The 21,957-nt window shown below is 42.0% G+C and overlaps 1 protein-coding gene across 1 annotated transcript in view; it reads left to right on the top strand.

Annotated features, from left to right (window-relative positions):
* The window catches only part of LOC126253379 (chitooligosaccharidolytic beta-N-acetylglucosaminidase-like), a 374,039-nt gene that overhangs the window by 30,700 nt on the left and 321,382 nt on the right, over nt 1–21,957 (top strand). The window lies entirely within an intron of this gene.

Raw genomic sequence — 21,957 nt, 5'->3', positions numbered from 1 at the left:
TGTTTAAACACTTCCACTGGCCACCAAACTCCCCAGACATGAACATTATCGAGCATATCTGGAATGCCTTTCAGCGTGCTGTTCGGAAGAGATCTCCACCCTCTAGTAGTCTTACTGATTTATGTACAGCCCTGCAGAATTCATGGTGTCATTTCCCTCCAGCACTACTTCAGACATTAGTCGAATCCAAGCCACGTCGTGTTGCTGCACCTTTGCATGCTCGCGGGGGCCCTACACGGTATTATGGACGTGTACCATTTTCTTTGGCTCTTCAGTGTGTATTAAATAAATTTAAAGTACTGTCGTCACTGTGACGTATATCATGAATAAACAACGTAGCGCTATGTTTCTACGTTGTGCGTATCGTTTGTGTAGGGCGAGTAGTGATTGGTATTGAGAGGTAAGTGAACAGTGTAGCACTACATTTTTACAAAACGTCTTTGTAAGGACGTATACTAAAAATAGTGTTGTACTGTAAGGATAAATCAAATGATGTTTTGTGTTTTGAGTGGACTGGCCTTTTATGCGAGAGGATGGATGCTGTAATCCACATGTGACCGACTTGGTTACATTTGGCATGGTTTCCGTAAATTACGTCATGCAAATGGCATGATGGTTCGTACCAAGAGGCCACTGCTGACTACCTGTCCAGTCTTTGTCCAACTAGACCAGGGCTTCACAACATACGTGCTCGCAGAGCAAGCTGTGAGCAGCAAGGCGCGAGCACTGAGCAGCGCGAGCACGCTATCCCCACTACCGGACCAGAGCGGAGAGTGGGGAAAGTCACGTGGGGCACACAACAGCTGCCGCCAGTCAATGTAAATCCGCGGCCACCTACAGGGATATCACTCACGAATTATTACTGCGACAAATGAAACAAATAAAGGAGAATGTACACATGCCACATAATTTTATTAGCTTAGTGTATGCCTCTACATTCGCATTAATTTGTGAACTGTTACACAATAAAAGGTGTCACTGAAGTGTGGGATTCTCGGTTATCTTGTACTTCTTGCCCTTTACAATTGCGTCTATGTTCGGAGTAATTGTTCTTGTGCATTTTAGGCGCAGCGTGCAGTTTAAATTTCGATCAGACAATGCGTTTTTCAGGCGCGTCTTGTTACATTTCATTGCAGAGAACAGTTGTTCACAAACATACGTGGAACCGAACATTGATATTATTGTAGCCGCCAGTTTGTGCAAACGAGGAAATATATCCTGAGGGAAGTGTCTGTAGAATTCCAAAATGTTTTTCTTGTTCTGAAATTTGTCTCTGTATTCTCTGTCACACTGCAGGTCAATAATTTCTTGCTGCAGCCCAGGACGAATCTCTTAAATATTCGCTGAATATGGAGAGAACAGATCAAAATCACTGTCTAGTGCTGCCAGATCTTGAAAGCGCTGATCAACTAAACTATGTGAATAACGTTCACAGTCTTTGTGAACATCTTGCATGGATGATAATTTAAGGAAAATGAGCTAGGTTTCCTGTTTCCAGCTGACTCACCCAAAGTGTCAATTTCATTTTAAAAGCTCGTATTCGATCTATGAAATGAGTAATTAGCAGATCTTTACCTTGTAGTAAAATGTTCAAAGCATTCAGATGACTAGTTAAATCTGCTAAGAACGCGAGATCACATTCAAACGTGCGCGCGCATTTCCCCTCCCTCCCCTCCCTTCCTACTCCGCGACCTTGCACCTGCTCGCGAGCACGTGCCTGAGCAGACGCGAGTACTCGCGCTCAAATCCGGCCAGTTGTTAAGCCCTGAACTAGACCATTAAGTATGTAGATGCCTGTACACGCCCTAATGAGCTAAAACGTTATGAGCACCTGATTATTAGCGAGCTGGACCCCCCCCCCCCTTTAGAACTCAGCACTGCAGCGATTCTGCCTGGCATGGACACGATAAGTGCTTGGTACATTTCTGGACGTATGTAGCAGCAGATGTGTACCCACAGCTCACGAAATGCCCGTAAATTGCAGGCTTGCGGTTTCCGGGCCCAGAGTTGGTGCCTGATAGCATCCCTCACGCTTTCCATATGGTTCAGATCAGGGATTTCGGTGCCGAATTGGCAAACGAGAGTTCATCACGAAGCTCCTCAAAAAACTGTAGCGTAGTTCTGTCTTTGTGACAGGGACAGCTGGAAGACACCAGCGCCGTGGGGAAAGGAATCAGGCTTTAAGGGATGCAGGAGCTCCGTAATCATCTTCAGATAGTCTGCAGCTGTCACAGTGCCTTCAGTTCCTACCACAGGACGGACGGAAGCTGAGGTGAATGTCCCATATAGCGTAATAATGTTTCCCACCAGGCTCTGTCCGTGGCACGGTGTACAGATCTTCCAGAAGCCTTTAACCGACTCGACCATCGACGTGGGGTAACAAGAAACGTGGTTCATCCGGACGGGCGGTACGTTTCTATCGATATACTCTCCAGTCTCGATGATCCCGTGGCGACTGCAATCGTAACTGATGATGTCGTTGGGTCAACATGGAAAGACATAGAAGTCGTCTGCTGTAGAGCTCCATGTTCAAGGATGGTGTGCTCAGAGGCAGTTACACCTGCACCAGCATTGCACTCAGTCCGGAGATCTGCCACAGATCGCCGGCTGTACTACTTTACCAAATGAGCGAGCCTCCGACATCCACGTCCAACACCTTGTCGACCACTCGTGGTTTCACTGCCCTTCAGCCACTTTCCACAGATGCTCACCACAGCAGCATGCGAACAGCCGACCAGTTTTGCCCTTTCCGAGACGATAGTTCCGATGCTCTGGCCTCGACAGTGAGTCCTTAGTGGGTTATGTCAGTACGTAACGTAACATTCTCCTCTAGAATTACTTTTCCTCAACAGTAGTTATAGATACCAGTATTATTTTTCGAATTTTGGACAGGTCAGTATTATCTCAGTTCCTTTTCTGAAACATAGTATGTTATATTTCAAGTTAAAATTTATGAAAAGGAATTACTTTATAAAACATTTTAGTTTCGATGTTATAATCGGTAAGTACTAGTTCTCAATGCAAAGTTAAAATTATTTTTTTTAGAAACATTTGAAATTACGAATTATTTCCACTCTTAAAATTTCTATTATTAATTACGCAGTCCTCTCCTGATTACTATGTTTACTTCTGAATTCATTTATGAAATAATAATCGAAATTAATAATTTAACGAAAGCTAGTATGAGTTCATTTGTTAGCGAAAATTGTAAACCCTTTGGAATATTGTTATTTCCGCAGAGTGTGAGAGTCGTAAGCTTGCCTCTGATGTGATCGGACATATTTCTGTATAATAGCTGCGAACAATGTAATTTCGACTTTGTTAATGTGAAAAATCAAAATAGCGTCTGATATACTAAAATGTGAGAAAATCTGTGGAAAATATATTTACGTAAAAAAATATGCTGCAGCAACAGTCTTCCAATTCATTTAGTTCAAACCAACCCTGAGGACATGATGTTAGATTTTCAACTCAAAGAATGAGACCGCTAGACGAGAAGAACTGGAGCCATCTCAACATGACAGGCTAAGTAAACTTGAAAATTTATTGTAATCTTCGCTCCTCTCAAATCTCCATAAAAGATTAAGTTTAGTAATTGCTTGGGCTGGGACAATAGACGGAAGAACGAAGGAGGGGGAGATAACGAGGGCATTCCTTCGTTTAGTAACCATGTTTCTGCTAGAATGCTTCCACATTCGTCTCTGCGCCGCTTGTATACGAGCCCACTTCAAAAAGAAAGCTACGGAGTATTACGGCAGGCGAACTAACTTGGATTGAATGCTGCACTAAGCGACACAGATACATGGCACTATTTTTCAACACTTCACCAAATCTCTGTAACTAACTGTCGAAACATTCTACTGTTTTTCGATTCGTCGACGATAGAAATTCCGTCCTTCGTTACGGAGCCGTTCGAGAAGCGCTGTGTGAACTTCCTCATGGTTGGAAAGTGTCTCCGATTCGCCAGATGTTGTTTCGTCTTGTCGAAAAGACGGAAACCCCGTGTTGCTAGATCTACACTTCCCTGTCAGCATCACGCACCTCTGTGCGGCCTCGGTCGCACTCTTGGCTACATTTCACTACGCCTGGGCGCGACACTGCATGTGGTCCGTACACTGCCAGAATTTCACGGTGAATCTCTGTGATATTTATTCCTTTTGACTACAAGAACCGTACTGTAATCTACTTGAGCACTCTGGAAATCACAATTAAGTGCCCGGCAGAAGGTTCATCGAACCACCTTCAAGATATTTCTCTACCGTTCCTCTCTCGAACGGCTCGCGGGAAAACGAGCGCTTACCAGGTGTAGGAATATGAAACCGGAAATTGGTTGTCTGAAACTGATAAACTATACTTTATTCAAAATAATCTCCATTGCTATTTATACATTTCTCTCACCTCTTCGGTAGGCTATGAATGCCACACCAAAAAAACAGTTCTTCTTTTGAAGCGAACCAGTGAGCCATTTTTGTACATTTTCGTACGAATTGAAGCATTGTTCAGCGAGAGCGAGTCCCAGGGATGCAAATAGATGATAATCTGACGGAACCAAGTCTGGAGAATAAGCCGCTTGCCCTAGTATTTCCCAATTGAACGATTCGATCGTTTCCCTGGCCCATTTTGCTGTCTGTGATGGGGCGTTATCGTGGAGCAATACGACTTTGTGTGAAACGTCCCCTTTTTAACAATTATACACGAGACTGTGCTTATCCTGACACACAATAGTTTGTTAGCGCAACGCAATCTGACTTTCAAAAATCCCTACAAAAGAATGGCCCTGACTAACATTAACCTATACCTTTCACAAATCACTTACCTCACAAAAAATCTTCGCTACTCAAGCTACTGCAATACAGCGAGCGCCACTACTGCCAGCTAAATAAAAGATTCAAACTACTGAAGGCACTAACTACTGATAGGCATAGTTAGCAAATGAAAGATTTTAATAGAGAACAAACAATGTATTTACCTTAATAATGTTGAAAACTCATAATATACATAGCAGTTCATGACATCCAATTTTAAAAATTTCAAAACTCCGCCATCTCTCTCCCCACATCCACCACTGCTGGCGGCTCACCTCCAACTGTGCAACGCTACGCGCTGTTCACATCCAGCTGCCGCTGCCCAACTCAACAATTGCAGACAACAATGCAAACTAGCCACAGACTGCACACAGCACACCCAGTGATTTTCATACAGAGCGCTATGTAACGTTGCCAATAAGAAAACATAAACAGCCTACTTACATAGCCCCCATGCTCCCCACAAAAAATTTTACAAATTGTTTTGTGGACTGGCCAATACAGATTTGAAAAAAATTTTTCATAATTACAGTAAGAAATATGCACACACTTATTAATACAACGTTGGTCAAAAGCTAAAATTTTCTCACAGTCCATAAAGACAGTCCGGATCATTCATCACAGTAACATTGCAGTGTTTTTCTCAAAGTCTGAGCAGTAAAAGAAAATGCACACGGAAGTAGTGGATTTCCACGCAGTCTTGAAGAAGTAGTGTCGTCCAACAGAAAGACAGTGCTGACTCTTGACATGCTGACAGATAATGGGCCACAACAGAGCAAACCCACAGCAGAGTCATTCGACGTTTTGAAGAATATTGGTAGGTAGGTCATCACAGAGTAGACCCACTGTAGTCCTGGTAGAGAGTATGGTATTGGTGGGCCACCAGAGGTGCAGACCCACTGAAGTCCTTGTAGAAATAATGGTATTGGTGAGTCATCAAAGGTGTAGACCCACTGTAGTCCTTGTAGAAATAACGGTATTGGTGGGTCATCAAAGATGCAGACCCACTGTAGTCATTGTAGAGATGGCCAGCAGCCATCTGCTGTGACTGTGCAGGTGCACAATCACCCTCGAAGAGTCTTGTAGACAATATAGCAAGTCCGTAACCACCACTTTTGCACTCACAAAGTTTTTGGAATTGTCCTTAGAACCAGCAATGCTGTTATCCAGTCCCTTGCTGAATTTTTAACACACGTGCAAACACTAACAGTCCCTACTTCTCACATATTGTCCATATACTATGACCAACAGAAACGTGTGCAGTGAAATGGAACTTAAAGTTACTTAAATTGATGAACTGGTGTCAATTACAATTGTATAACATAAGAATACAATTACAAAGGTACAAAATACATCATTAAAGAACATAACAATACAGATAACATTTGTAGTAATAGGGGCTTACAAAAGAATCGAAATAACATATACATCAGTGTTACAGGAATTATGACATGAGTACATACATAAAAGATCAGAATGACTTTCGAAACATCAACTTCACACATGAGCATGAAAACAAAACAGAATAAATAATGTCTAAACATCTTTACAAAGTAAATAACACAGTATTAGAAAAATTCTACAACAGAACAACATCAGCTAAACACATAAAGACAGGAAAAACACAAATATACAAGAGTACACAAACACATAGTGGGATAACACAAGGAAAGGACAGGGTTTGTTTTACTGCAGTATTTTGCAAACAAAACTTTCTTTACTTCTCGGAGATCTCCCTTCGTTCTTCATTATTTCCAAAAGTCCTATCTATACCTGCTTTCTCTACTTTTCTCGTATAACCTCTCAGTGCATTTCTTCAAATTCATCGCAACTCATTCTCTTATAGGCTACCCCCTCTTAAGCTAACTTAAATCTACTGAGCTCAGATGCTAAACTAAGTGACGAGGCAATGCAGCAGCACAAAACAAATAACACAAACAGCAATGACAAAAAAATGGACATTGGCAAATCAATTGCAATATTACGACTAATATAAGGCAATGAGCAGCAAACAAGAAAAATAAATCAGTAGTAAACTGGCTTAGCAGAGTAACACAAAGTCAAATTCAGTAACACTATGCCTGGCAAACAGCAGCAGCAATGCAAAAACTTATATCTAAACATGACATAGCTCAAGCAGAAAAAATATTACACTAAAAATGGCCATGTCTAATACCTATGTCACATCTTAACACTAGAGTGATGCATCATGAGAACTTACACTAGCAGATAAGTTACCAAATCGTAAAGAAATTATTTATGCAATTCCTGTGAAGGGAAATGTCTATTTATGTGCCCTCGTTTTCTTGGAAGTAGATCATAAATTTCTTATTGACTGGATCTGTAGGCATAAAATAACTATATTAGTACATATATTAAATTTTATTTTAACCAATGCTGCAGTGCAGCTAGAAACTAGATATTAAAGAAAATGAGCAAATATGTACCAAGGACGGCATGAAACATCATTCATTAGCCATATGGCATTTCATAAGGTAGTACAGAAAATCTCTCAACTAGAAAGACAGTAGTCATAATCAGGTGTATAGACATAAAATATTTCTCGTCATTTCATTAGACTTTTCAGTAAATATAATAAATTAAGAGCGCCACAGTGTTATCATATGTTTTCAAGTTTGAGCGTGTCGTATTTGCGATGCTTTCGACAAAGAAATGTCAATAGCGAGGATAATGGCCTCTTTTTTTTTTTTTTTTTGCACCTAATGGCTTTCTTTTGTCAGACGACTACCTCTCAGCTGGGCGTCCAAAACGCATTACGTCAAGGTCACTTACCTTTCTTACTGAAATATTTACGACAGCAGTTTGCACTACAGTGACAGTCTCATATAAAAAAGTTTCACAGTTCGAGAATTTGCGTTGCAAATCTGTAGAAACAAAATCTTATGAATATAACAGTGTCCAAAAAATTTTCGCTGGCATTGCGATACATTCACGCATTTACACACATTTCACAACTCTTTAAGTACGATTCTTGGTTTCCAACATCCTTTTTCACAAGTCAGAGTCCCTAACCACTATTCATTACTCCTTACCTTATTACACATATAAATATTCGTCGACACTTCAATACTTCATCATAACAGATACGTAGCATAATCAAATTCCTCATATAGCATCAGCTTATTGACCATAAACATACCTCAGCAGCATAATACACATCGTCGTCGTAAAAATAACATCATAACACCTCAGTCAAATCTCAAAAACGTCGTAGCTTTCTGCAATAACTTCAAAATCTAAAAAAATTCTCTGCTCATTTAAATAGTGTCATCCACCTCAAACGTACTATAAAAATCATAATCCCATATCAAATATATCATTCAAAGCTCTCATAGTATCACAATGGTTCCAGAAAAATATGAGCATTTCAGAAAGTACAGACAAAATACAATTTCATAAGTGTGAAGTTATCCAATTGTGTAATTACGTAAATATCTGTCACTGATGTAGTAAAAAAAAAATTCTTTCTCTGTTAAATGATCAGATAGCTGTGTAATTCTGTGTTAGAGAAATATGGTACCGATGTGTAAAGTTGTGTAAGCAAATACCATATTAGCTAGGGCTCCTTGTGCTTGCCAAACACATGGTACACAAAGTAAGCGTGTACCCCCTGAGGATTAATGTAATTATACTCTCAGGTGTTACAGATTACAGCAATGGAATGAAATGTATCACGGAAAACCCTTGTATCATTGCACTTCAAATATCTTAAAAAAAATAAATGATATAAGTGCGAAATTAATCACTCAAATACGTGTACTGTAGCGCTAAACTGTGCGTCTTGTTGTAAGACAATCTCTGTGGAAGTGTCGTAGTTATCGTCCTCCGAAAGCTAAGTTCTGCAGAAGTCAATGTACTTACCTCATGATAAACAAAAGTGAAATGCTTTGTGTATAGATATCTTAGTTATTATGCTTATTGGTGTGATGGAGAAAGTACTGTACAGTAACGTATTGCTGTGCCACGAAAAAGGCTGTCTCATTGTTGCTATACCACAAAAGTTACTACTAAAACATGTTTTACTTTCCAGAATAATGCAGAAAAACTGTGCAGATATAAAACAGAAACACCGCAAAAGCAACATTGTAAATTGTCAGTCATTAGTAGCATCGTGATAAAACCGTGTAGTTGTCACATAAACTAACCACTGTGTCATCTGGTATCTCACAGAAAGTACTTTAAATCCAGAATGTATCTTCAAGTAAACCAAAATGTTGCATTAAAATCTCATTAGCAGTATATGTTCTAAGTATGTAAGCCTTATAGCCGTTACGTAATCGAGCAACTAACAAGCAAGAATGTACACACACAATAACACTGTGTCATCTGTTCACAATAACAATGTATTCGTAATTTATGTTTAAATAAGTTCTCTTGGTTCTTGACTGGATATTTAACTTCAAACTGTGGTGTCACCGCTAGACACCACACTTGCTAGGTGGTAACTTAAATCGGCCGCGGTCCTGTAGTACATGTCGGACCCGCGTGTCGCCACTGTGGGATCGCAAACCTAGCGCCACCACAAGGCAGGTCTCGAGAGACTGAGGAGACTTCGTCCCCAGTTGTACGGACAACATAGTTAGCGATTGGACGTGCTAAGCCTTGCTCTCATTTGCCGAGAGATAGACAGTAGAATAGCCCTCTGCTAAGTTAAATGGCGACCACCTAGCAAGGCGCCATTTGTATCAGTGCCAATAGCTTACGAGTATGCAGGAGAGATGCATTCCAACAAGAGAATAAAGTTAAGTATTAAAAAAGCTATGTATTTTTCTTTAGTGCATTTATAAGTCTCATGTTCCAGACTTCACGCCCATCTGCGTTAGCCTTGCGTGCCCTATCGGCTACAGCAATGTGTCTGGGCTGTATGGTCTAGACACAACACAAACATTGTTGCATATTAACAGATTCTAAGTCTGACAAAGCATACTAGAAATGTGAAGTAAAACGTTTTATGGCAAAGACAAAGTTAAAAAGCATATTATCTTTCAATAAACGGTTTTACATGTGAAATGTGATGCAATCCTTTACTCTTCCTAGCACACAGAGTTTCAACTTCAACGCAATTATCATGCGGTATACGTCGGTAAAGAATACTGGAATTTTTCTCAAGGTTAGCGTCTATGTTATTTTTCTCTGAACCAGCCGGCGCAAGCGACTGCCTGCGGTGCGAGTCATTGTCTGTCTCTTTGTTGGCGTGCGTCGTTATTGGGATTAGGAGACCTAACTTCTACAAATTCGCCTTGCTGAGAGGGCCCTGCTCTGTTAGAATCCCGCCAGTTCTGATGAAATTCAGGTCTGTCGTTATGTCGGTAGTTTACATAGTTTCTTTTCTCTCTGTCATGTGGTGGAGAATTTCTCCTGGAATCGTAACTGCATGGTGGACCATTGCGTCTGAAGTTATTCTGTCTCCCTTGGTAATAATTATTCTGGTTCCCATATTGTCTGTTTCTATGGCTATCTCTGTCACATTCATTACTATGGAAATGCGATCTTTCTCTGTAGTTATTACTACTCTGCCAACGGTTGTCATACGGGTGGTGTCTGTTTTGGTCACGATTTGTGTTGTGAGAATAGCCTTGTCGTGTCCAGTTATTACTTCTTTCATCGCGGAATTGCGACGGATGTGACCTGTAATTGTTGTGTTCCTGGTTTCGCGTTCCGCGATTGTCAGTGTCAATTTCTAATTCTTGTAAGAGTCCCTGAAATGCTTCAATGTCGTATTTGCAACGTCCTGCCAAAATAATATGTCGTAAATGTTCAGGCAGTTTGATTAAGCAAATGCGGATGAGTTCTGAGGGGCTGTATGGGTTTGAAAGATACTGATTCTTATGCAACATGTCTTCAAAATATTTCATAAGACTGGAAAATTCAGATTGTTCGAAACGTTTCATCATTATGATGCTATGTTTTACTCGGTCTTGTGTGGCTTGAGACCAATATGCTGAGAGGAAGGCATGGTAAAACTCTCCTTCACTGTGGCAATCGTGAATGACCGACCGCATTCTTACAGCTGGTTCATTCTCTAAGTAGCCACACATAAATTCTAATCTGTGCTCTAATGACCAGTTGGGAGGAAAACAATGAGAGGATTGATGAAGCCACGCTTGTGGATGAATGTCGTTGCCGGAATTCTTAAATGTTTTGAATTTACGTGTAGTAATGAACAGCTTATAGTCAAAATCATCATGTCGGCGAGTCGCATGTCGGTCATTATTACGTCGTTTCGGCGGTTCCATCTCAAAATTCGGTGTGCCTTGCCAATTTCTTTCATAATTTCCGAAGTGTCCTGTGTTATTATTTTGTGGCTTTTCCGTATTTCTAAGTTCCTCTTCCCGTGTTGGAGCGCGAGTGTCCTCTGAAATATGAAATTTTTGTATTACTTGTGCCAACTGATCTTGTACTTCCCGGATTTCTCTTTTGTATTGCGTATTAATTTGATTCTGATTTTGTTTGAATTTCTTAATTTGTTCATACTCTTCTGTGTCAGTGATGGCTACAGGTCTTGTGTCATTCAGATCATCATCTACCTTTGCAGATAAGTTAGTGAACTGATCCGAAAGTTCGGCTACTTTCTCCGATAGTGTACTTATTTCCTCAGTGTGTTTTTCTGAACCAAGTTTGAGAGTGTCCATTTGTGTTGAAATCGTATCTACTGTGTCCTTTAAGTTTTCTTGAGTTTTTGCAAGTTTCGTAACCGAATCGGTAGATGCAACTGAGTCAATTTTAGCTTGCAAGGTGTCGTGATTTCCATGAACAATAGTTTGCAGTTCTTTTATGGCTGCTTCGTGATTCTGTAATGCATTTTCATGCCGCGAAAAAATAGGTTGAAAATGCTCACAAATTTGTGTTTTTACGTCATTACAGACTTTTTGACATTTCGATTCAATGTTATGTAACTCATTAGTTAAATCTTCACGAGTTTGTTCAAGTGTGGTGTCTAACTTCCGAAGATTTTGTTCCATTGTGTCTAACTTTTGAAGCTTTTGCTGTGTTTGTCTCTGATTTTGTTCCATTGTGTCTAACTTTTGAAGATTTTGTTCCATTGTGTCTAACTGTTGCTGTGTTTGTCTCTGATTTTGTTTCATTTGCTGCATTAATTGCAATAATAATGTGTTAGTGTCTGGAATCGGTTCCTCTATGCTTTTCGGCACTGCATTTGCACCGGCAACATTTACATTTTGACGAGCAGAAAATGTGTCTTGACTTATTTGAGATAACGGTGAGGACCCAAAACCTGAATCTGCAGTATTTGCAAGATTGTGTCCTGTCATTTCGTATTCCTGAGGCGAGCTGTTGCCGACCGATCGATCGGTAATGCTTCCCTGTTCACTAATTGTTTCACTGTCTACACCATTATTTGCCACCCGCTCCATTTCCCTATGCACAATTACCAAATTACTACTTTGAATATTAGTTAATTCATTACACGGTGGCGCTAACACACTGCTTTCGTCTTCGCTGTCATTTCTCAGTTTACTTTGGAGCCTAGTGTTACGTTTTTCACACGCCATTATTGTCACAATATTTCACACGACAACACAGAAAAACACAATTTGAAGAGCAAAAATAGGGGAACACATGAACATAGCACTGAAAATAATATCTAGTTAATTGCAAGCGCAGCTGCGAAGTACTTGCTGCAAATCTACATGCATGCCACAACTGTTTTACTGTACAACAATGAAAAACTAGAACTACAAAGGAAATTCTCTCTATAATTACGCGCTAGTAATAAACAAAAGCTACACTAATTACACAAACTACAAGAAAAAATCAGAAGATTCCAGTGAGGTATCCTCGGCTAAGGGTCGACATATGAAACGTCCCCTTTTTAACAGTTATACACGAGACTGTGCTTATCCTGACACACAATAGTTTGTTAGCGCAACGCAATCTGACTTTCAAAAATCCCTACAAAAGAATGGCCCTGACTAACATTAACCTATACCTTTCACAAATCACTTACCTCACAAAAAATCTTCGCTACTCAAGCTACTGCAATACAGCGAGCGCCACTACTGCCAGCTAAATAAAAGATTCAAACTACTGAAGGCACTAACTACTGATAGGCATAGTTAGCAAATGAAAGATTTTAATAGAGAACAAACAATGTATTTACCTTAATAATGTTGAAAACTCATAATATACATAGCAGTTCATGACATCCAATTTTAAAAATTTCGAAACTCCGCCATCTCTCTCCCCACATCCACCACTGCTGGCGGCTCACCTCCAACTGCGCAACGCTACGCGCTGTTCACATCCAGCTGCCGCTGCCCAACACAACAATGGTAGACAACAATGCAAACTAGCCACAGACTGCACACAGCACACCCAGTGATTTTCATACAGAGCGCTATGTAACGTTGCCAATAAGAAAACATAAACAGCCTACTTACATGTGTTGCCTTTTTCCATATTCCGAGCGTTTTTCGCGTAATTCTCAATTTCAATCGATCATTTGCTGTTGGTAGCGATCAGTGTTAACAGTGTCACCAGGTTTTAGCAGCTCATAATTGATGAAACCCTTCTGATCCCACCAAACACGTAGCATTGTGTTCTTTCCAAAGCAATTTGGGCTTGCAGCGGATGTCGATGGTTTGACTGGATTCACCCATGATTTATGGCAGTTATAATTCTCAAATTATATCCATTTTTCATCACCTGTTACTATTCAATGCAGAAACGACTTTTCATGGCGTGCAGCATTTCACAAGTGATCTTTCGATTTGGTTGCTGTCTTCCGTTCAATTCATGCGGAACCCATTTTCCCATTTTCTGGACCTTTCCCATAGTTTTCAACCGAAGAGAAACAGCTTTCTGCGTCACATTTAACTGTTCCGCGAGTTCCTGTTGAGTTGAGTATCATCTTCATCCAAGCCGGCATGTGTGGCCGAGCGGCTCTTGGCGCTTCAGTCTAGAGCCGCGCGACCGCTACGGTCGCAGTTTCGAATCCTGCCTCGGGCATGGATGTGTGTGACGTCCTTAGGTTAGTTAGGTCTAAGTAGTTCTAAGTTCTAGGGGACTGATGACCTCAGATGTTAAGTCCCATAGTGCTCAGAGCCATTTCTTCATCCAATAAGGCCTGCAATTTGTTGTCTTCGAACCTTTTCGGTGGTTTCACGCGCTCGTCGTTTCCCACATCAAAACCATCACTTTGGAATTTTTTAACCACTCAAAACATTGCGTTTTCCCAAGAGCATGTTCGCCGGAAGCTTCGACAAGCATTCGATGCGATTCTGCAGCAGTTTTCTTCAAATGATAACAGAAAACGAATGCTGTTCGCAGATTGTAGTTCGTAGACACAAAAGTCGAAACGTTTACGTGTTTGAAACAGATACAGATGTATGAAACTTGGGTTCAAAAATGGTTCAAATGGCTCTGAGCACTATGGGACTTAACATCTGAGGTCATCAGTCCCCTAGAACTTAGAACTACTTAAACCTAACTAACCTAAGGACATCACACACATCCATGCCCGAGGCAGGATTCAAACCTGCGACCGTAGCAGTCGCGCGGTTCCAGACTGAAGCGCCTAGAACCTCTGGGCCACCGCGGCCGGCAAACTTGGGTTACTGTGTGCTGACATTCGTCGTCAGCCGTTACAGGAAGCAGTTGGAGCTGCAGACGCGGTCTCAAGGCTCCTACACTGACGACTGCCACCATCTATAGACAAATTCCAGTTTCATACTTCTACTTCTGGTAAATCTTTACATGTCAGCTCTGATTTCTCTCATTTTATCATGATCACCACTTCTCCCTGTGTAGCTCGGTACGAACAGAATATTTTCATAAACGGAGGAGAATGTTGCTGACTGAAATTTTATGAGAAATTACTAGAGCAACGAAAAACGCCTTTGTTTCAGTGATTACTGCCCCAGTTCATGTATTGCGTCTGTGGCACTCTCTCCACTATTTAGCGATAATACATAACGAACTGCCCTCCTTTGAACCTTGTCTATGTCCTCTGTCAGTCCCATCTGATGTCTATCCCACAGCGCGTAGCAGTACTCTAGAGGAGGGCGGAGCAGCGCCGTGTAAGCAGTCTCTTTATTAGACTATTGAGCTTCCTAATGTTCTGCCAATAAATCGCAGTCTGTGGTTTGCGTTGCCACATTATCTATATTATCGAACCAATTTAAGTACTTCGTAATTGTAATCCACGTCCCGCATTCTTCAGCTTTCGGGTACCTACACTGAAGAACCAAAGAAACAGGTACACCTGCCTAGTATCATGTAGGGCCCCCGCGAGGTCACAGAAGTTCCGCAACACGACGTCACATGGACTCCAATAATGTCTGAAGTAATACTCGAGGGAACCGACGCCATGCATTCTGCAGGGCTGCCCATAAATCCGTAAGAGTACGAGAAAGTTGCGGAAGGGTTGCACTTCTGTCATGCTGAACAATTCTCTTCTGTCGTCGTTGGTCCCGTTCTTACAGGATCTTTTTCCGGCCGCAGTGATTTCGGTGATTTGATGTTTTACTGGAGTCTTGATATTCACGATATAATTTTGATTTAACCAGTTCAACAAAACGGTTGCACAAAATTATTGTCAAATCGATCGTGGTTTCGTCAGTACTAAGGCAGTCTTCATCGGAATAACATTTACATAGGATTACATAGAAAATATAATGACATGGCTTGAAATACAATATACTTAATAAGATTACTTCCATAAAATGTACAAAAAGTGTACTTAACACGTAATCACACAATGGGTGAAAAAAATGTGTGTGAAATTTTATGGGACTTAACTGCTAAGGTCATCAGTTCCTAAGCTTACACACTACTTAACCTAAATTATCCTAAGGACAAACACACACACACCCATGCCCGAGGGAGGACTCGAACCTCCGCCGGGACCAGCCGCAAAGTCCATGACTGCAGCGCCTAAGACCGCTCGGCTAATCCCGCGCGGCTCATGTGTGAAAAACATCTGAGGAAAAGTGCTCTCGTCAAACAGAAATTGTCACAAGAATAAAAACTAAAATGTAAAAATGTAACATGTTTGTCAACTGGATAAAATATTCCATGGAAATACAATGGCAGCCGCGAGGTCTCTTAGGGCCAAGAACTGCATCAACACTGCTGCTACCGCCACACTAGACGGCTAACCGGCAGCCCCGAGTTGGACACGAAAACAGATTCGCACCATCTAGCAAGAAGTAATCGAATTACAGACAAGAGCAAATGACGCATTGCAAAGATAATTTTAAATATTACAGGTAACAACAGGGCCCAGTGCATGAAAGTTACAACATACCGTAACAGTCTTATTTTACACAAGAAAATACTGTTGAAGAAATGTACAAAGAAAACGTGAAAATAGAAGGGAAAAGGATGTTTAAGAGACTACATTGAGGAGAGTATCACCATTCAGACCGTTTTTAGTTGGCAGTCTATACCTTGAAAAAAGTTTTTGTTGAGTAATTGCAACTGTTCGTTAAGAATGAGACCGTCCTTCAGAAATAGGTGTTTAAAAATCTCTAGCTCTTCTAAGATGTTAAGCCTAATGCCTTTTTTCTCCGAGTGCAAGAGCTGGACGTCTTTTGCATCTTTAGGATTATGGCCTGTGATTAACAAATGGTCAGCGAAAGTTGAATTGTGTGCCTTTTTTGCCTAGAAGGTATTCCTTGAATCTTATCGAAATAGCTCGGCCTCTTCGGCCTATGTAATGGGCAGGACAATTAATGCAAATATTTTATAAACACCAGAATTGTGCGAAGGGGAAAGCGTAGGTTTCAAATTATGTATGATCTTACTTTTTAAAGAATTATTAGTGGAAAAGGCTACTCTACAGCTATATTTATTTTGAAGCAGACGTTGTATCCTGTAAGAAATTGAACCTAGAAATGGTATAGAGAAAATTTTTTTCTCTTCATTAGGTTCATTATTAGAAAGGCCTAGGTTCGCGATTCTGTCACTGGTTTTCCTACTAAAAATACTATCCACTATAGAAGGATCATAGCCATTATTGACAGCAACAGTTTTAATCAGATTGGTTTCAGAATTGAGATTTTCACTAGCAAGGGGGAGTGGAGGTGGCTCTATGACTAGCTAATGAAAAACGGCCATCTTATGAGAATGCGGGTGTACTGAAGAGAATGGTATTGATCAGAACTGGTTTCTTTAAGGAAGATATTGAATCTAATTTTGTCGTCTACTATCGTAAGTGTGAGATCAAGAAAGTTTAACTGTCGGATTTCATTTTCGCGTTCACGTTTACAAAGGGCCCAACGGCAGTTTTGATCGACTTTTTAGTATGTTCAACGAGTTTCATGAAAATACACTCCTGGAAATGGAAAAAAGAACACATTGACACCGGTGTGTCAGACCCACCATACTTGCTCCGGACACTGCGAGAGCGCTGTACAAGCAATGATCACACGCATGGCACAGCGGACACACCAGGAACCGCGGTGTTGGCCGTCGAATAGCGCTAGCTGCGCAGCATTTGTGCACCGCCGCCGTCAGTGTCAGCCAGTTTGCCGTGGCATACGGAGCTCCATCGCAGTCTTTAACACTGGTAGCATGCCGCGACAGCGTGGACGTGAACCGTATGTGCAGTTGACGGACTTTGAGCGAGGGCGTATAGTGGGCATGCGGGAGGCCGGGTGGACGTACCGCCGAATTGCTCAACACGTGGGGCGTGAGGTCTCCACAGTACATCGATGTTGTCGCCAGTGGTCGGCGGAAGGTGCACGTGCCCGTCGACCTGGGACCGGACCGCAGCGACGCACGGATGCACGCCAAGACCGTAGGATCCTACGCAGTGCCGTAGGGGACCGCACCGCCACTTCCCAGCAAATTAGGGACACTGTTGCTCCTGGGGTATCGGCGAGGACCATTCGCAACCGTCTCCAAGAAGCTGGGCTACGGTCCCGCACACCGTTAGGCCGTCTTCCGCTCACGCCCCAACATCGTGCAGCCCGCCTCCAGTGGTGTCGCGACAGGCGTGAATGGAGGGACGAATGGAGACGTGTCGTCTTCAGCGATGAGAGTCGCTTCTGCCTTGGTATCAATGATGGTCGTATGCGTGTTTGGCGCCGTGCAGGTGAGCGCCACAATCAGGACTGCATACGACCGAGGCACACAGGGCCAACACCCGGCATCATGGTGTGGGGAGCGATCTCCTACACTGGCCGTACACCACTGGTGATCGTCGAGGGGACACTGAATAGTGCACGGTACATCCAGACCGTCATCGAACCCATCGTTCTACCATTCCTAGACCGGCAAGGGAACTTGCTGTTCCAACAGGACAATGCACGTCCGCATGTATCCCGTGCCACCCAACGTGCTCTAGAAGGTGTAAGTCAACTACCCTGGCCAGCAAGATCTCCGGATCTGTCCCCCATTGAGCATGTTTGGGACTGGATGAAGCGTCGTCTCACGCGGTCTGCACGTCCAGCACGAACGCTGGTCCAACTGAGGCGCCAGGTGGAAATGGCATGGCAAGCCGTTCCACAGGACTACATCCAGCATCTCTACGATCGTCTCCATGGGAGAATAGCAGCCTGCATTGCTGCGAAACGTGGATATACACTGTACTAGTGCCGACATTGTGCATGCTCTGTTGCCTGTGTCTATGTGCCTGTGGTTCTGTCAGTGTGATCATGTGATGTATCTGACCCCAGGAATGTGTCAATAAAGTTTCCCCTTCCTGGGACAATGAATTCACGGTGTTCTTATTTCAATTTCCAGGAGTGTATATCTTTCACCTGTGAAAGCGAAAATGAGTGCACTGCAGTGAAGTCAGATTCACCACAATCAGATTATTATGTACTAACCATCAGCTTCTTCTAAAAGCCGTACACCGTGTAAACAGAAGTAATTCTGCACGTATCAGTGAGCATTAATATGCAGTGCACGCACCGTTAGCGTTTGTGCTTACTCAAAAGTCAACTGGAGACACTTTCAGTGAGGTGTGTGAATGCCTGTGGAGGAGTGGCAGTACATTCTTCCTGAAGAGCTCAAACCAGAGAAGGTGCCAGTGTTGGATGCTGGAGACTAGGGCGAAGACGACATCCTAACTCATCCCAAATGTCTCTGTATTTCCTTCTTTTCAGAGATGGTTGAGAGAATCGTCTGTTCGACACAGGATATCAGATCAAACACCTCTCACCCTTCTAGTTTCCAAACATATTTTATTTGTCTACCAGTTTCGGCGATTTACTACGCCATCTTCAGGTCCCTGACCTATGTGTAGGAAGATTCCACCTGGGTTCTGGTCAAAACAGGGGCCACCAATACAGATTTCTGCTTGCTATAGCGATCACTTCAACCACATGCAGAAATCTACTAATACCGGTATTGCTGGCCTCTGTTATGACCTGAGCCGAGGTAGAATCTTCTCGAAAACTGATGTTGTTGTTGTGGTCTTCAGTCCAGAGACCGGCTTGATGCAACTCTTCACGCTACTCTATCCTGTGCAAGCTTCTTCATCTCCCAGAACCTACTGCAACCTACATCCTTCTGAATCTGTTTAGTGTATTCATCTCTTGGTCTCCTTCTACGATTTATACCCTCCACGCTGCCATCCAATACTAAATTGGTGATCCCTTGATGCCTCACAACATGTCCTACCAACCGATCCCTTCTTCTAGTCAAGTTGTGCCACAAATTTCTCTTCTCTCCAATTCTATTCAATACCTTCTCATTAGTTATGTGATCTACCCATCTAATCTTCAGCATTCTTCTGTAGCACCACATTTCGAAAACTTCTATTCTCTTCTTGTCTAAACTATTTATCGTCGATGTTTCACATTCGTACAGGGCTACACTCGATACAAATACTTTTAGAAAAGACTTGCTGACACTTGAGTCTATACTCGATGTTAACAAATTCCTCTTCTTTAGAAACGGTTTACTTGCCATTACCAGTCTACATTTTATATTCTCTCTACTTCGACCATCATCAGTTATGTTGCTCCCCAAATAGCAAAACTTATTTACTACTTTAAGCATCTCATTTCCTAATCTAATTCCCTCAGCATCACCTGATTTAATTCGTTTACGTGCCATTATCCTCGATTTGCTTTTGTCGATGTTCATCTTATATCCTCCTTTCAAGACACTGTCCATTCTATTCAGCTGCTCTTCCAGGTCCCTTGCTATCTCTGACAGAATTACAATGTCATCGGCGAACCTTAAAGTTTTTATTTCTTCTCCATGGATTTTAATACCTACTCCGAATTTTCTTTTCTTTCCTTTACTGCTTGCTCAATATACAGGTTGAATAACATCGGGGAGAAGCTACAGTCCTGCCTCACTCCATTCCCAACCGCTGCTTCCCTTTCATGCCCCTCGAGTCTTGTAACTGCCATCTGATTTCTGTACAAATTGTAAATAGCCTTTCGCTCCCTATATTTTACCCGTGCCACCTTCAGAATTTGAAAGAGAGTATTCCATTCAACATTGTCAAAAGCTTTCTCTGAGTCTACAAATGCCAGAAATGTAGGTTTGCCTTTCCTTAATCTATTTTCTAAGATAAGTCGTATGGTCAGTATTGCCTCACGTGTTCCAACATTTCTACGGAATCCAAACTGATCTTCCCCGAGGTCGGCTTCTAGCAGTTTTTCCATTCGTCTGTAAAGAATTCGCGTTATTATTTTGCAGCCGTGACTTATTAAACAGATTTTCACATCTGTCAGCATCTGCTTTCTTTGGGATTGGAAACTGATGGCCAGATAAAATTTGTTTGGAAAAATAGACGGCTGTTTTATTTGACATTCTTCATTCCAAATGTGTTCGACTGGCTTAAGGTCGGGTATCTGGGAAGGACAGTCCTTTTTACGAATGTTATTGTTGAGAAAGCGTTGCATCACAGATGCTGCTGTATGGTAGGGTGCATTGTCATGCTGAACAAACAATCATCATCCACAAACTGTTCCTCTATTGTACGCGCTCTGCTGTAAAATATGTTCATATCCTCTGGCCTTTAGAGTTTTCTTAAGCGCAATAAGGGGAGCGGATACAAACCACGAAAAAGACTTCCATACCTTGCCACTTGTTGCCCTCTGCACTTCACTATTGGCGCTACGCATTATAGCAGGTAACACTGTGCAGGCATTCGCCAAACACGAGCTAGCATATAGTTGATCACTCCAAATCACTTGTTGCCAGTCATACACTGTCCAGTGGCTTCGCTGTCTACACGATCTCCAGCACTGGTTAGCATTGGCTAGTGTCGTATGAATTGCTTCCAGATCTCTCTACCCCATTCTGTGTGTAAGTAGGCTGTTTAGGTTTTTATGTTGGTAACGCCACGTAGCTCTCTATATGAAAATCACTGCCTGTGCTGTGTGAAGTCTGTGGCTCGTTTGCATTGTTGGAATATTTGCTATTGTAGTGTTGGGTAGTTGGATGTGAACAGCGCGTAGCGTTGCGCAGTTGGAGGTGAGCCGCCAGCAGTGGTGGATGTGAGGAGAGATGGCGGAGTTTTGAGAGCGGATGATCTTGACGTGTGTCCATCAGAGACAGTAAATTTGTAAGACTGGATGTCATGAACTGATATATATATATTATGATTTTTGGACACTATTAAGGTAAATACGTTGTTTGTTCTCTATCAAAATCTTTCATTTGCTAAGTATGCCTATCAGTAGTTAGTGGCTTCAGTAGTTAGAATCCTTTATTTAGCTGGCAGTATTGGCGCTCGCTGTATTGCAGTAGTTCGAATAACGACGATTTTTGTGAGGTAAGTGATTCATGAAAGGTATAGGTTATTGTTAGTCAGGGCCATTCTTTTGTAGGGATTATTGAAAGTCAAACTGCGTTGCGCCAAAAAATATTGTGTGTCAGTTTAGCGATGATCAGAATAAGCAAAGAGAGAAATGTCTGAGTATGTTCAGTTTTGCTCATCTGTTTGAAAATCAGATAACGTAAGAGGTTTATCAGCACAGTCATTTATAAATTTTTCTAAGGGGACGTTTCATGTGTAACTCCCTACGCTCATTGTGCTAGCCGACCTGCTGGTAGCTGTTTGGAACTCACGAGTGATTCCTCCCACCGATTTCACGCGATTCTTTACGATCATTCTACGCAGTGTTAGACGTTCCTGTGCGTCAGTGCGTGATGTCTGCCTGCTCGTGGTTCATTTACGGTTTTCCTTCATCACAGACAGGTG

This window comes from Schistocerca nitens, chromosome 4, assembly GCF_023898315.1.
Source record: "Schistocerca nitens isolate TAMUIC-IGC-003100 chromosome 4, iqSchNite1.1, whole genome shotgun sequence".
NCBI lineage: Eukaryota > Metazoa > Arthropoda > Insecta > Orthoptera > Acrididae > Schistocerca > Schistocerca nitens.
This window is presented reverse-complemented; position numbering and strand designations above follow the sequence as displayed.